Source organism: Patella vulgata, chromosome 1 (assembly GCF_932274485.2).
Source record: "Patella vulgata chromosome 1, xgPatVulg1.2, whole genome shotgun sequence".
Taxonomy (NCBI): Eukaryota; Metazoa; Mollusca; class Gastropoda; family Patellidae; genus Patella; species Patella vulgata.
In genome coordinates this window covers 30,166,172-30,180,175 of record NC_065879.2, presented here as the reverse complement: position 1 = coordinate 30,180,175, position 14,004 = coordinate 30,166,172, and the positions used below count along the sequence as shown (strand labels likewise).

The 14,004-nt window shown below is 35.4% G+C and overlaps 1 long non-coding RNA gene and 1 other non-coding gene across 2 annotated transcripts; both read right to left on the bottom strand.

The window, feature by feature from the left end:
• Positions 1 to 262: 262 nt before the first annotated feature.
• On the bottom strand, positions 263 to 4,587 carry LOC126808944 (uncharacterized). The gene is made up of 6 exons (XR_008785879.1): positions 4,463 to 4,587; positions 3,790 to 3,893; positions 3,597 to 3,693; positions 2,937 to 3,086; positions 2,110 to 2,287; positions 263 to 1,509 (listed from the first exon to the last, which is right to left on the bottom strand). It is a non-coding gene; the product is annotated as an uncharacterized LOC126808944 (transcript).
• A 2,600-nt stretch (positions 4,588 to 7,187) lies between these two features.
• On the bottom strand, positions 7,188 to 12,318 carry LOC130010565 (uncharacterized). The gene is made up of 4 exons (XR_008785878.1): positions 12,108 to 12,318; positions 9,180 to 9,398; positions 7,581 to 7,706; positions 7,188 to 7,286 (listed from the first exon to the last, which is right to left on the bottom strand). It is a non-coding gene; the product is annotated as an uncharacterized LOC130010565 (long non-coding RNA).
• Between the last annotated feature and the right edge of the window lie 1,686 nt (positions 12,319 to 14,004).

The following is a 14,004-nucleotide window of genomic DNA, read 5'->3' as shown; positions in this document are numbered from 1 at the left end:
ATATAGGTACTTAGTTGTCTTCTAGTTTGGGTTGCCTATTGGAGATGTTGCCTGACAACAAATTTTTTGTCTGCATGGTGTAATGATTAGAATAATATAATATGGTATTCTTCTTTCCTAACTTGACACACTTAAGTAAATATCACCATGTCTTGTCATTTATTCAAATATTGTAATACATGTACATGTAAACTTCATTCTTTTAATTTTGGGGTGCATGCCCAACCCCAAGGGGCAGGGCAAAAAGTGACAAGGCAAAACGTGTTGCAGATATGTATATTTCATATCCAAAATTTAAATGATTTTATAAACCAGCGGCTGCCAGGCAGGATACGCCCACATTTTCGAGAGATGGATAGAGAACAAGCTAAAACTAAAAAGAAAGTGATTTTTCCTACAATCAAGGGCCATAATTTAGGAAATTACAATTCGATATGCGCAAATATCGAAAGGAACCGAGATCTTTGGGTTATAAACTTACATTTCAAGTTCCAACAAACTCGGATAAAAATTGTGACCTCGATAGGGTCCACAACCTTGATATACCATATTTTTACGCTATTTGAGAACGAGGGGCGGCCATTTTGTCTGTCAGTTTTGGACCGATTTTCACAAAATTCGGACTCAGCCGTCCTTAGGGTGTAACGGTGATATAATAATACGTTTGTTTTTAATCGGATAAAAATTATGACCTCTATAGGGTCCACAAGCTAAAAACGCAATTTTTCGTACAATCAGGGGCCATAATTCAGGAAGTTACTGTCCGATATGCGGGAATATCGAAAGGAACCGAGATATTTGGGTTATAAACTTACATTTCAAGTTTCAACAAAATCGGATAAAAATTGTGACCTCTATAGGGTCCACAACCTTGATATACCATATTTTTACGCTATTTGAGAACGAACGGCGGCCATTTTGTCTTTTAGTTTTGGGCCGATTTTCACGAAATTCGAAGTTTAAACCAAATTGGATACAAATTGTGACCTCTACAGTGTTCACAAGCTAAAAACGTGATTTTTCGTACAATCAGGGGCCATAATCCATGAAGTTACAGTCCGATACATGCCAATATCGAAAGGATCCGAGATCTTAGGGTGATAAACCTATATTTCAAGTTTCATTGAAATCGGATAACAATTGTGACCTGTAGACTGTTCACAAACAATTATGGACGGACGGACGGACAGGGGCGACGACAATATACGTCCACATGAAAATGTGGGCGTATAAAACTTGAAAAAATTATGGATAATTGAAATTTTGACAATAACAGTCCTACACCATGAGTAAGAACTGTGATAATTACACAACGCCAAAGTGGCAACATGTTAAAAAATTCGTGATCATTATGTAGTAGCTTATTATAATATGCATCGTGTATTTAACGTAATGTATGTTTTTGATAAATCATTATGAACAATTATTACAGCTTTTTTTATTCACCATAATCGACTTTTGTAGAGAAATCACACAATAACAACCTATGACTAAATTTGACAATCACGTCTGAAATAGAATCAAACAATTAAGTGTTATAACAAAAAAATAATGAATTAAATATATAATTGCTAAATGGTCTAAAACAAATTCATTGGAATGTTGAAAATCCTACTCGTTCCGAACCAATAATAAATAGTTCCAATCCGGACTGTAGCGAAGTAGCCTACATTCTGTCCGACTCCGATCCGATTAGATGAGCTTTATTGAATTATCTTTTTTTTTGTTTTTTTACTATGGATTGCATATTTAGACCAAACTTTCATACATACTATAATGGCACTATCATTAAGTACTATAATTCAGTATTAAGTAAAATCCAATATCTAAACTCACGTTCCTTGCCCATAAGCTTAACTTTGGCCGGTGAAGTGTTCCGAAATAATTCATCATTCAGTATGCGAATAAAAAATTGAATTTGTAGGGTGTCGGACTGGCGGCATTAAAAATTTAAAACAACGTCCTGGCGAAGACGTAGTATTCCGATGGCCATTTTAATATCTAGCCACCACTGCAATGCCGTCGTCATTAACAACACTAGACCAATACTTAGTTATTCATAAGAAGTGACATCATTTAATTGTACACGGAATTATATATACTACTCACTATTAATAGTTGTAATTGGTGGATATCTAACCATTGATGTTTGAGATAAATAATAGACAAGGGTTCCGCTTCCCAATATAGCTACAGTAGACAGAAATACCGTATTGTCCAATATCAAAAAGGAAATCCCAAGTATTGTAGAAACACCCACATAAACAATAGGACAAAACAGCACAGTCTAGAACAAAAAAAAATATATAAATAATATATTTCGTTTTTTGACGTTAAATTTAAATGAACTAAAATTAGGTTTCGTAATGGTTGAAATACAAAACAATAAATAGAAACGAAGATTAACTTCGGTCATATTGAGACAAACTAAAGGATATCTTTTCTATGATCAAGTGTGCAAACTGCAATACTAGGGAGAATAATTTTCTCCCCGTCAGCTGCGCTTACTCTTCATCGAATTTCGACTGTCAATATGTCTTTCACTTGCAGTATCATGGGAACACGAATGGATCTTGAGTTTCTCTTCCGTTCGAAGGATTAGATAACAATATCCTTGTCAGCCCCACGGGTGCTATACCTAACAATTGAGAACCGGTCGTAAAAAATCCATAATTCTTGTCGGCCCACAAAGGGCTTTCGCAAGTTTCAAAATAGCTCGACGAGCGCCACCCAACTCCAAACAATAAACAGTTCAAAATCGTGAAATAGATTCAAAATCGCGAATACTAGGCCAACCTTTCTCGTGCTTATAACAAGCCATATGATTCCGTAAAAAATGTAACATTTTAGGAGTTTCCTGCATAATTCAGAATATTAAATGAACCAAAAAATACATTTTTTTCAAAACATATACATATATATTAAGATAGATATACCTGAAATGTGTCCGTTGTGTCTGGATATTTCTGTCTTATCCATTTTAAAGAAGCTACACAAAATATAGACCAGGTTATTTTAAAGAATGAATAGGTAGTTAGTAAAGATCTGATATCCCCAATAAGTATAACCATTACAGATGTTAGAAACTGAAAGTTAAAACATTACAATAGATTGATCAAATCTAAATGTAAATGAACTGCTTTATAGCTTGTGGCTTTTGGGCATGGCAGAAGGAGTATAACCAGCTGCGTTAATTTTGGTGTCCAGTGCCATTCACCGAATTGTTTCATTATTAAATCAAACATTACACAAACAAGTAAGAATCTTAGTCTGAATGGTCCTATTAATCACGGAGTTTGTTTGTCAATAGTATTTCAGTGCCTTTTTGTGTCGACAGCACCTAAAGTATAGCTCATAAAGCATTGGAAAAGGTGGACGACAAGGAAAGATATGATATAGATATACGCTTCTTCTATATGCCATCATTTATATGATTTCATAAAACAACTGACAAAATTATGGATATTGTTGGCATAAAAGACGTTTGTGGGTTCTTGTCTGTGATTAATACGACCCGAACAGACAAATTTCCATTAAATCTGTATTTAATTATATTTATAATCTTGCATGTTTTAAAAAAAATTTTGAGAACTAACCAGAAACAAAATGGATACTAATGGTGTTCGCCTGGTTATACTGACCATGCTCAGGAAGCGTGGAAAGAGGTTATCTCTTCCGGCAACAAAGTTCATACTGAAACAAAGGTTTAGAACTATGAGGATAGAATCCAGGAAGTAAGAAAATAAACCATCGGAACGAAACCAAATAACAAGAAGAACATGAACTTACCGACTAGCCATAAAAATATTGGTATTACCAGAAACAGCAGCAAATAACCCGATGATCGGTAAAATCACCCATTGAAAGAATCCTAATTTATGCTTTGAAAATACCTGTCACAATAATTAAAAAGCAATAAATAATATGTAGAATTATGTAAAATTACTAAATAATAACGATTTTACAATAATGGTCTTTATCATGTATTCGACATAACCTTCCAAGTTACGAAGATCTATTAAGAATAAGACTTAGAATCAATCTACTCTTCTTAAAGATGCATCACAGGCACTCCAAAATGTCAAAGTTAAATCGTTCACCATATCATGACATAAAAAAACCAACTTAAATTCAAAGTGCCAGAATGATTGCCATAATTTTGGCATGGGAAAAATGAACAGAAGCTGATTAGGCCACCATGATGTTATCTAAGTAAAAAGACAAAAACTTCCTTGAGTCCAATCGTCAGCATAGTTTGTTGTTTTCGGATCCAGTACCGAAGCAAAACTATAATCTATAATATACACAAATATTTTGTTAGCTACTTCTATACACGTACTTTGTCGGGGTTAACGTCCGCTTTTACCTAGGGCGATAACGCAGACGAGTGTCTAAGAGGGAATCTGAACTATGGTTAGTACCGACTGTACTTCTGTACATTTTGCCATTAAAATGTACTTACTAGAGCTATAGCTAAACCAGATGATATTTCTTCAGTAGTGAGAACAGCATGGTAAGCTACATTTGTTGTGACATATACTACAGTAGGTATTAGTACTCCTATTAATATAGACAAGGGTAGGTTTCTGAAAGCAATCAAAATAACATATCAATAACGAATTCAGAAACTATAAAAGTAAATGCTAAAAATGGTCCATTAAAATACGAATAACTGTTTACGTTTGTTATCATAGTTATGAACCAAGTTCAACTGTTTCCATTAATACGGTTAGTTATAAAGATTAGTGTTATTGCTATGAATTGAAGCCAGAGTAGTCCATTAATACGGTTAATTAAATAAAGATTCTTATTGTTATGAAGTAAAGCCAGTAATCGGTAGCTTCGAACTACAAACCAAAACGAATTTAAAAACGAAATGGAATGGAATGCCATAAAAAGCACAAAAATACCCCACTTTCTACATTACAAGTCCAGCATTTTAATGATTTATCGCTTGACTGTTGTCAACTGCGGTGGGTAAAATATGACTGTTTTTCGTCGGAACGGTAGTGGTTTCATTGCCAGAATTTAACTAACGTTACACAGGCTGGATTTTTAATTCACAGGGTAATTCCATACAGTACACTGCCCAGGATGGTTACTGACAAAACAAAAGTGAGATACCTCCTTTGGTACTTTAATTCACGGGAATTTCTGGTACATTTTTACTGTTTTAGATATGCAGAAAGAAATAAACAAGTTCAGAAGGACTACATCACACATAAAACAACCCACAACCTCCGGATACTGTAAGTCAGAAGTGTGCGCAAAATATAAAAAAGATGATTATTAATATACGTATCGTAACAGCCATATTATCTACAGCAGACAAGTAAGGATCAGCCATTAAAATAAGGAACGTATTAGTAGCAACATGGTATTATTCTCTTTTAGTGGTTTGTCACTTTACAATATTACATTTCGTTCCATTCCATCAGCCATTAAAATAAGGAACGTATTAGTGGCAACATGGTATTATTTTCTTTTACAATATTACATTCCTTTCCATTTTGTTTCAGTAAAGTTTCGATTGGTAGTGTAAGCTTATTTTCTAAGACATCTGATACCACTTCACATTTGATGAATCCATATAGCTAACATTTTTGGGAATTGTAATTGTAAAAGAAGCAAAACGACTGTCGATCTGAAGATTGGAGTTGGGACGAGTGGTACTTGTTCGTTTTTTTTTTTTTTTTTTTTTTTTTTGGGGGGGGGGGGGCTTAGACGCGGGTCCATTGTTCCAACACATGTCGCCCGATTGCATATACATATATTTCAAGATTCCGGATATGTTTTATTTCACACGAATAAAATGAAGAAAACTTGAATGTATCGGATACCAGTTAATTAGATTTACACTTTCATTGTTCAGCCAACTTAAAGATGTATGGATTTTAACTATCGAAAGTTGCTAGAATTGTGATATTTTACCGTTTTGCATTCTGTATTTCTTCTGTTCCAAACGCTACGGAATCCCTAAAATACAAGGTTGGTTTTCGTTATAACACAACGATATCTAAGTGGTAAATGTCTCACTCATTTCCATGGTCAACGAAGATGTTTCGGGCACCGTCCCTATTCGTTTAACTGGTTTGTAGGTGGGCGCATTTTCTTTGATTAAATCATTGGTTGCAAGAAAAGAAATTCTTCATTGCCAAGAGTGTTTAATTATTAGTGTATGGTTTTTTTTATATAATATACTCTTCAAAAAAAGTAGGGGATATTCAGAAACAATACAAAACTGCGGAAATGCACTACTGTTTTATTAGAGGTAACCAGTGTATGTTAATAACAGGCCAATTGCCTACACATGAACATAAACAGTTCATATGGGCGGCTTATCTGACGGCCCTATTTCACTCACAAAGAGATACACAGTCAAAAGTGAAAATGGACGTTTCTGATTTTTGTCTTAATAATGAGTAATTGCCCCATCAATCCTCAGACATTCAGCAATTCGTCGTGGCGTGCTCCTAATCAACCGTCCAATCACGATTTGGGTCAATCTGACCCACCCCCCTTGCAGTGCCACGGCCAAATCTTGCAGTGTTGTCCGTTGACGTCGACGAACACGTCTCCCGATGAAAATAAACGTAACACACTAAAGCAAAGATACGCTAAACAATAAATCTTATGCAAGAACCGATAGGAATGCTAACATGGATAGATAAATCAGCACGCGGCAGTTTTCATCAAACCTTCCCTGAAGTGTCAAATTTGACAATGAACCCCTCCCACGTGTATGGCGCTATTGCGTGTCGCAAGTGCAGCTCGGTGGTTCTGTTGGGGCGATAAGTTCTTCATCTGTGAACATACTCTCAACGCATATCAAGTGTCCATGACTATTAATTATCATATCACAACCTGCAGCTCGGTGGTTCTGTTGGGGCGATAAGTTCTTCATCTGTGAACATACTCTCAACGCATATCAAGTGTCCATGACTATTAATTATCATATCACAACCTGCATAGGTATTTGCATTTCAATATCTCCTACATTTTTTGAAGAGTATATATTACGAATGATAAGCAGCTTTGATAAAACAAATAGATATAAATATGGCACTAAACATACTGTTTACAATAACTTTGTGCCCATTTCGACAATAGTGCTTTGCCTTGATTAACATTGGGGATAAAAACATGGTATTTTGTTTACACAGCATTAGTATATCTTGCAACTTACCATCCCATATAAGCAAAAAATGCAGCATAGAATGCCTTTGTTAAGCCCAGCATCGTGGTGTCAGTTGTAAAAAATGAATTCTGGAAGTTCTCCGTCTGACCTTTAAAAAATAATGATGCACGCACACCGCATATTAAATATTTTTCATCATCCTGGATTATGAACAACATGGTGTTGTCTAATATAACCAAATTTCAGGACCATAATATACTTGAATATTCTTTACTACACAGCAACGACTGCCAATACCAACCATAAATTGTAGCAAGTAAATTGCCACTCCATGGTTGTACAATGTATACTTGATAATATGATACGTGTAAGGTGATGAATAATGAAACGTTTCAAACTAAAGTTTCAGTGATACAACAGATTGCGAAGAAGATTAATTTACCTTGTGCTAAATGGATGAACCCAGTTCCAATAATTACCGTTAAGACTGTAACTTTACAAACAGTACTGACAGTTTGATAATATGCACCCAGTTTAACGCTGTAACAATTTCCACATGTAATAAGAGCTAAAAGGAAATAGCAAATATTCGAATTTCAATTCAATTTCATTCTGCTTAAGTCTATCCGTTTTGGTCCGTGGAACAGGGTATAGGCATTTCATTGCATGAAGTTGTTGTTTACACAATTAAAAACTCCGGTACACTTTTCAGACTTCAGCAACTTACAAATGATGTATGTCAAATAATTGTTTGATATCTAGAAAAAGCGAAGACGGGTGCCCTTACTGCTCCCTGGAATGACTTCTAAAGGCTACGCTACGATAAGGTAGACAGCTTACTTAAAATCATGAGTACTAATTGCGTGAGTTTCTGGTTGAATACGTTTCACACGCGTGTGCTATATTTGTTGACGATATATAGGCTTTGGTGCCATTCTTGAGGTACATACATAGATTATCTGGCACAGACAACATAATAAATGATATATTTATTTGTGGTAAAAAAAAAAAATATTTTAGAACTAATTTGGTGGCCCCGTTATAATTGGGGCCTCTGGCTGCAGGTCAGTCGCTCCACACACCCCTTAATCCTGCCGTGCCGACTCTTGCAATTTAAGTTAACCCGGGTCCTTGTCGATAGGGAGAACAGAACTAACTGGGTTATTCAGACTACATATCGAACATATATGCCGACTCTATCTGGATACTATAATTGTTTATTAAAAATTGAATATGGTAAATGTATGTATGTATGTATGTATGTATGTGAACAGCTTATTGGCCATTGCATATGGTATTTCAGATAAATCGTCTTTCACCAGGAAACCGGGACAGTCTATATTGTACCGGACTCAATGAAAACGCAGCTCTTCCAAATCAGGTCAAAACATCGTCCACTGATCGGAGTTTTTTATTCTCCAAAAATTGCGAACGCCAAATATTTGGGATAATGCGACTTGACGACCGGGTCTTGTTGATTTCTCGCGCATATTTTATTATTATTCTATAAATATTGGAACTTCTGGAAAATTCACAAAGAAACGAGAAATTGTATGTGCTGATAATACGAGAAGGCGGCTATTTTAAATGCCAATTAAAGAAATGTCTTCTATTCACTTAATTCATTCATTAAATATTCGTTTATCTGTGTTTCTTCTTTTTGTGTGTGAGATTAATAATCGTCATATTCGTAGCATTGAAAATGGGCTCTTTAGATGTGCAATACACCTACAACTAAATTTCAAATTTTCCCGTTTTATAAAATAAATGTGAATCAGTATTAATGGTCCATGAATTATCTTAATCTATCCCAAGATTAACCACCACCTATTGTCAATAACATATACCCATTACAACAGATTAATACACGTGTGTACATGTTTTAGTAACCATAAACAATTGTAAACATAGTTTTTAATACCACAGTGTTACTATGTAAATATATATAATATATATATATATACTCCGTGAAATCTGGTGTAATAACGGAACATTATTGCTACGGCCGGTGGGTTTGTTAGATTATATACAAATACATTACCCAAAATAACAATAGTTAAAATAGTCTTGGCTGAAGATGGTACACCATCCGAACACATAAAAACAGCTCTCATAATATATTCCGCAGATGCCATACATCCCAGGGCAGTTGACATAGGTCGCATGAAGAGACTCGACCAAACAAACAGAAATCCAATCACATCGCCAAAACCTTCCTTTATATAGGTATAATTACCACCCGATTTACTTACTCTTGAACCTATAATATTAATATGAAATAAATATGTACTGTTCTTTAATAATGGGGTTGTATTTATATATTTGATGTCTGCAATAAAAAACATTCTAGCTACGCCACTATTCTAATAAAACTCGAATGTCAATTATATTTATTTCATTTTTATACGCCCACATTGAAATGTGGTCCTATATTGTCGTCGCCCCCGTCCGTCCGTCCGTCCGTCCGCCCGTCCGTCCGTCCGTCCATCCGTCCGTCCGTCGGTTCGGCGTCCACAATTGCTTGTGGACGCTCTAGAAGCTAAAGTTAATATCCGATTGACTTTAAATTTATATTCAGTGTTTAAGGCCATGAGACGAAGAAGCCTATTGATTTTCAGCGATTTCCGATAATTACTGCCAGAGTTATGGCCCTTGATCACTTCAAAAAATCTTGTGGACGCTCTAGAGTCTAAAGTTAATATCCGATTGACTTTAAATTTATACACAGTGTTTAAGGTCATGAGGCAAAGAAACCTATTGATTTTCAGCGATTTCCGATAATTACTGCCAGAGTTATGGCCCTTGATCTTTTCAAAAAATCTTGTGGACGCTCTAGAGGCTAAAGTTAATATCCGATTGACTTTAAATTTATACACAGTGTTTAAGGTCATGAGACGAAGAAGCCAGAGTTATGGCCCTTGATCACTTTGAAAAATCTTGTGGACGCTCTGGAGGCCAAAGTGAATATCCGATTGACATTTAATTTATACACAGTGCTTAAGGTCATGAGACGAAGAATCCTATTGATTTTCAAAGATTTCCGATTAATTACTGCCAAAGTTATGGCCCTTGATCACTTTGAAAAAGTTTTACTGTATTATAAATGTTTCATTACCGAAAAAAGTAAAAATATGCGAGTTATGGCCCTTGATCACTTTGAAAAAGTTTTAGTGTATTATAAATGTTTCATTACCGAAAAAAGTAAAAATATGCGACAACACTTGTTAAATTTATACACAGTGTTTGAGATCACGAGACGAAAAGGCCAATTGATTTTCTAGCAATTTACGATAATTACTGCCAAAGTTATCGCCCTTGATCACTTTGAAAAATCTTGTGGATGCTCTAGAGGCTAAAATTAATATCCGATTGACTTTAAATTTATACACAGTGTTTAAGGTCATGAGACGAAGAAGTCTATTCATTTTCAGTGATTTTCGATAATTACTGCCAGAGTTATGGCCCTTGATCACTTAAAAAAATCTTGTGGATGCTCTAGAGGCTGAAGTTGATATCTAATTGACTTTAAATTTATACAAAATGTTTGAGGTCATGAGACGAAGAATCCTATTGATTTTCAAAAAATTCCGATTAATTACTGCCAAAGTTATGGCCCTTGATCACTTTGAAAAAGTTTTACTGTATTAAAAATGTTTCATTACCGAAAAAAGTAAAAATATGCGACAACACTTGTTGACTGCCCGGACGATTTAGCTGCTGTGGGCGTATGTTTCGTTGCCTGGCAACCTATCTTTTATATTGTAGTCCATTTACATGTCATATAGTTTCTTTAGTATTGGCGTTTAGATAACCTGATCTACTCGACAAATATAGTTGTGGGTGTTGGTATACAGGGCTGCTTATTGTGGTGGATTATGTAAAAGCGTATACAAGAATAATCCGGGTGACATAGTGCTTATAACCATTTGAAATACGATTATTAGATGTAGATATAATATAGATTACAATATTTAAATTAGACTGGCAACATTACGCACTGACTTCTGGTATAAGAGTACGGTAAACGTCCCACAAATATGATTATAAACACACGTGTAATTCACAGCCTGCAGACAGGACAAAATTCAAATTATTTAATTAGATTGTTTGCACAAGTCAATGGCCAGGGTTGAACTAAGCTTAAGTGGGGCCCCTGGCTGAAAATGTCACTGACGCCTCGACATCACCAGTGAAAAGGGGAATATTCTGGTCATGATCCATCAGATTCACACAAATGCTCTTTGTATGTCAGTATGGTACATACATGTACATAGATTATCTGGCACAGACAACATAATAAATGATACATTTATTTGTGGTAAAAAAAAATTATTTTAGAACTAATTTGGTGGCCTCTTTATAATTGGCGCCTCTGGCTGCAGGTCAGTCGCTCCGCACACCCTTTAATCCTGCCGTGCCGACTCTTGCAATTTAAGTTAACCCGGGCCCTTGTCGATAGCGAAAACTGAACTAACTGGGTTATTGAGACCACATACCGAACATATATGCTGACTCTATATGGATACTATAATTGTTAATTAAAAATTGAATATGGTAAATGTATGTATACGTTCGGATTTTCAAAGGGCCAGTATCGTGCCTGGAACGGTGCATACTTGATCTAATGTCAATTCCTATTTTCGGGGAAATTGACATAGCTACTAATTTCAGTTTTAGGTTCATATTGTACATTAAAGAAAAAGAATTTCTTCCCGCCCTCATATGTGAGCCTATCCACGACCGAATCGAGGACCTACCATGCAATATTATATGTATGGAAACCAACGCTTAGGGTAGGTTAGTATGGATGTGGATCCTAAAATGCTGTAAAATTAGCTTTTGGTAGTGGTTTATATTACAAAACATTTGTCGTACAGTCAAACACGATTTGTCGTACAGTTGAGTCCTCATGACACACATTCATCCACAGAATTATGCCTTTACATTGCGATAAATATATAAACCTTACCTAACTCCATATAACACATAGCTCCACACAGGGCCAATAATCCACAAAGGGCCCACATCATAAGAGTTACTCCCACGGAATACCCACATCCGATTAAAACCGATGATGGGCTTATAAATATGCCAGAACCAATAATTGCACCAGCGACATAACTGATGCAGGCTGCCAGACCAATCTGTCGTTTTAATGTCACCATTCCGGACATTCGACACAGCTGAGCTCGTATCCTTTCTTCTAAACCCTAATAAAATAAGGAGTTCAGAAGTCTTAAAGGGGAGCGATAACGTCAGCATTATTTTAATTACTAAACGTGTAACCTTCTTAGAAATGCTTTGGACATTTAAAATATGTATTTACACCGGGCAAGTGACGATATTTTTGAGAATATATTTCACAGAAATCTTCAAAACTGTATTTTATAATACAAACTAATATATGCCATTGTTAAAACGTCATTATGTATGAAAGTTATATGCATCATTTAAATTAGCGAAGCGAAGAGGACTATTGAATTTCAGCAGTTTCCGTTAATTAATGCTAGAGTCATGGCCCATGTTTCACTTTGTTATCATCATTCGATCTGTTTACAATTTATATGCATAATTTAAATTAGTGAAACGAAGTCGATTGAATTTCATAATTTCCATTAATACTTATCGCTCTTGTTTTACTTCGTTGGATATTGTGAACCCGCCGCGAACGACAAAGGTTATCATCCGATCTGTATGAAATTTATATGCATCATTTAAATTATTGAACCGACAAATCGTATAGATATCAGCAATTTCTATCAATTACTTCTAGAGTCATGGCCCATATTTTACTTTGTTGAACCCTCGAACGACAAAGTTATCATCTGACGTGTATGAAATTTATATGCATTATTTAAATTAGTAAAATGAACAAGCAGTTGCGAAACAAGATACGCCCACATTTTGCAAGAGATGGACCGAGAACAAGCTAAAAAATAAGAAACGTTTTTCGTACAATCACTATCAGGGGCCCTAATCCAGGAAGTTATTGTCCGTTATGCGCGAATATCGAAAGGAACCGAAATCCCTGGAATATAAACATATTATATTTCAAGTTTCATCAAAATCGGATAAAACTTGTGACCTCTAGTGGACCAACAACCTTTGAATTACATACTTTTACACTATTTGCGTACAAGGAGTGCCTATTTTATTGGGCAGTTTCGGTCCGATTTTCACCAATGTGATTAAAACACAGATCATATTTTGTTTCGTTTTTATAGTTCAAAATTTTGTTTTACTTGTCCTTAATACACTAGGATCTGGTTGATGTGAGGGATTAGCCAATGTAACGGTCTGTTACAGCGAGGTCTTGGTGTACGGTGCACGGAACTGTGGGTATCAACGCTGATTGGTTAATCAAATGTCTGACATCATAGGGAGGCCATCGACAGGATAAAAAACGAAACGAAATATAGATCTTTTTTTTTTAATAAGATTGGGTTTTCACAAGTTAAAACTAGTAACCCGTCCCTCAGATTGTTTAGACAGATTTTACTTTACTGTTTTAGGCCTATCTATTACTTAACAGCATTACTTTATGCATAAACTCGTGGGATTTGGAGGTTTCGCCAGTTGCCTGAAAAGATCTTGGGTTACCTATTTTTATTGCAAATCTCCTACAGAATTCCATAAAAACATAGGCTTGTGCTCACTCATCGGACAGGAAGTGGTGGGGAATCAACAAGATTTTTTTTTTAGAAATATTTCAAAGTAGTTCAATAGGTTAAGGGTAGTAATAGTATCTCAAAGCAGAAGATAAAATAAACAGTAAATTTTTAACGAAGCCTTCAAACTCGATGGGGTGTCTTTGATTCTCCAAAAATTGCGAACATGATAATCGGGATTCGTTTATTTCCCGCGTA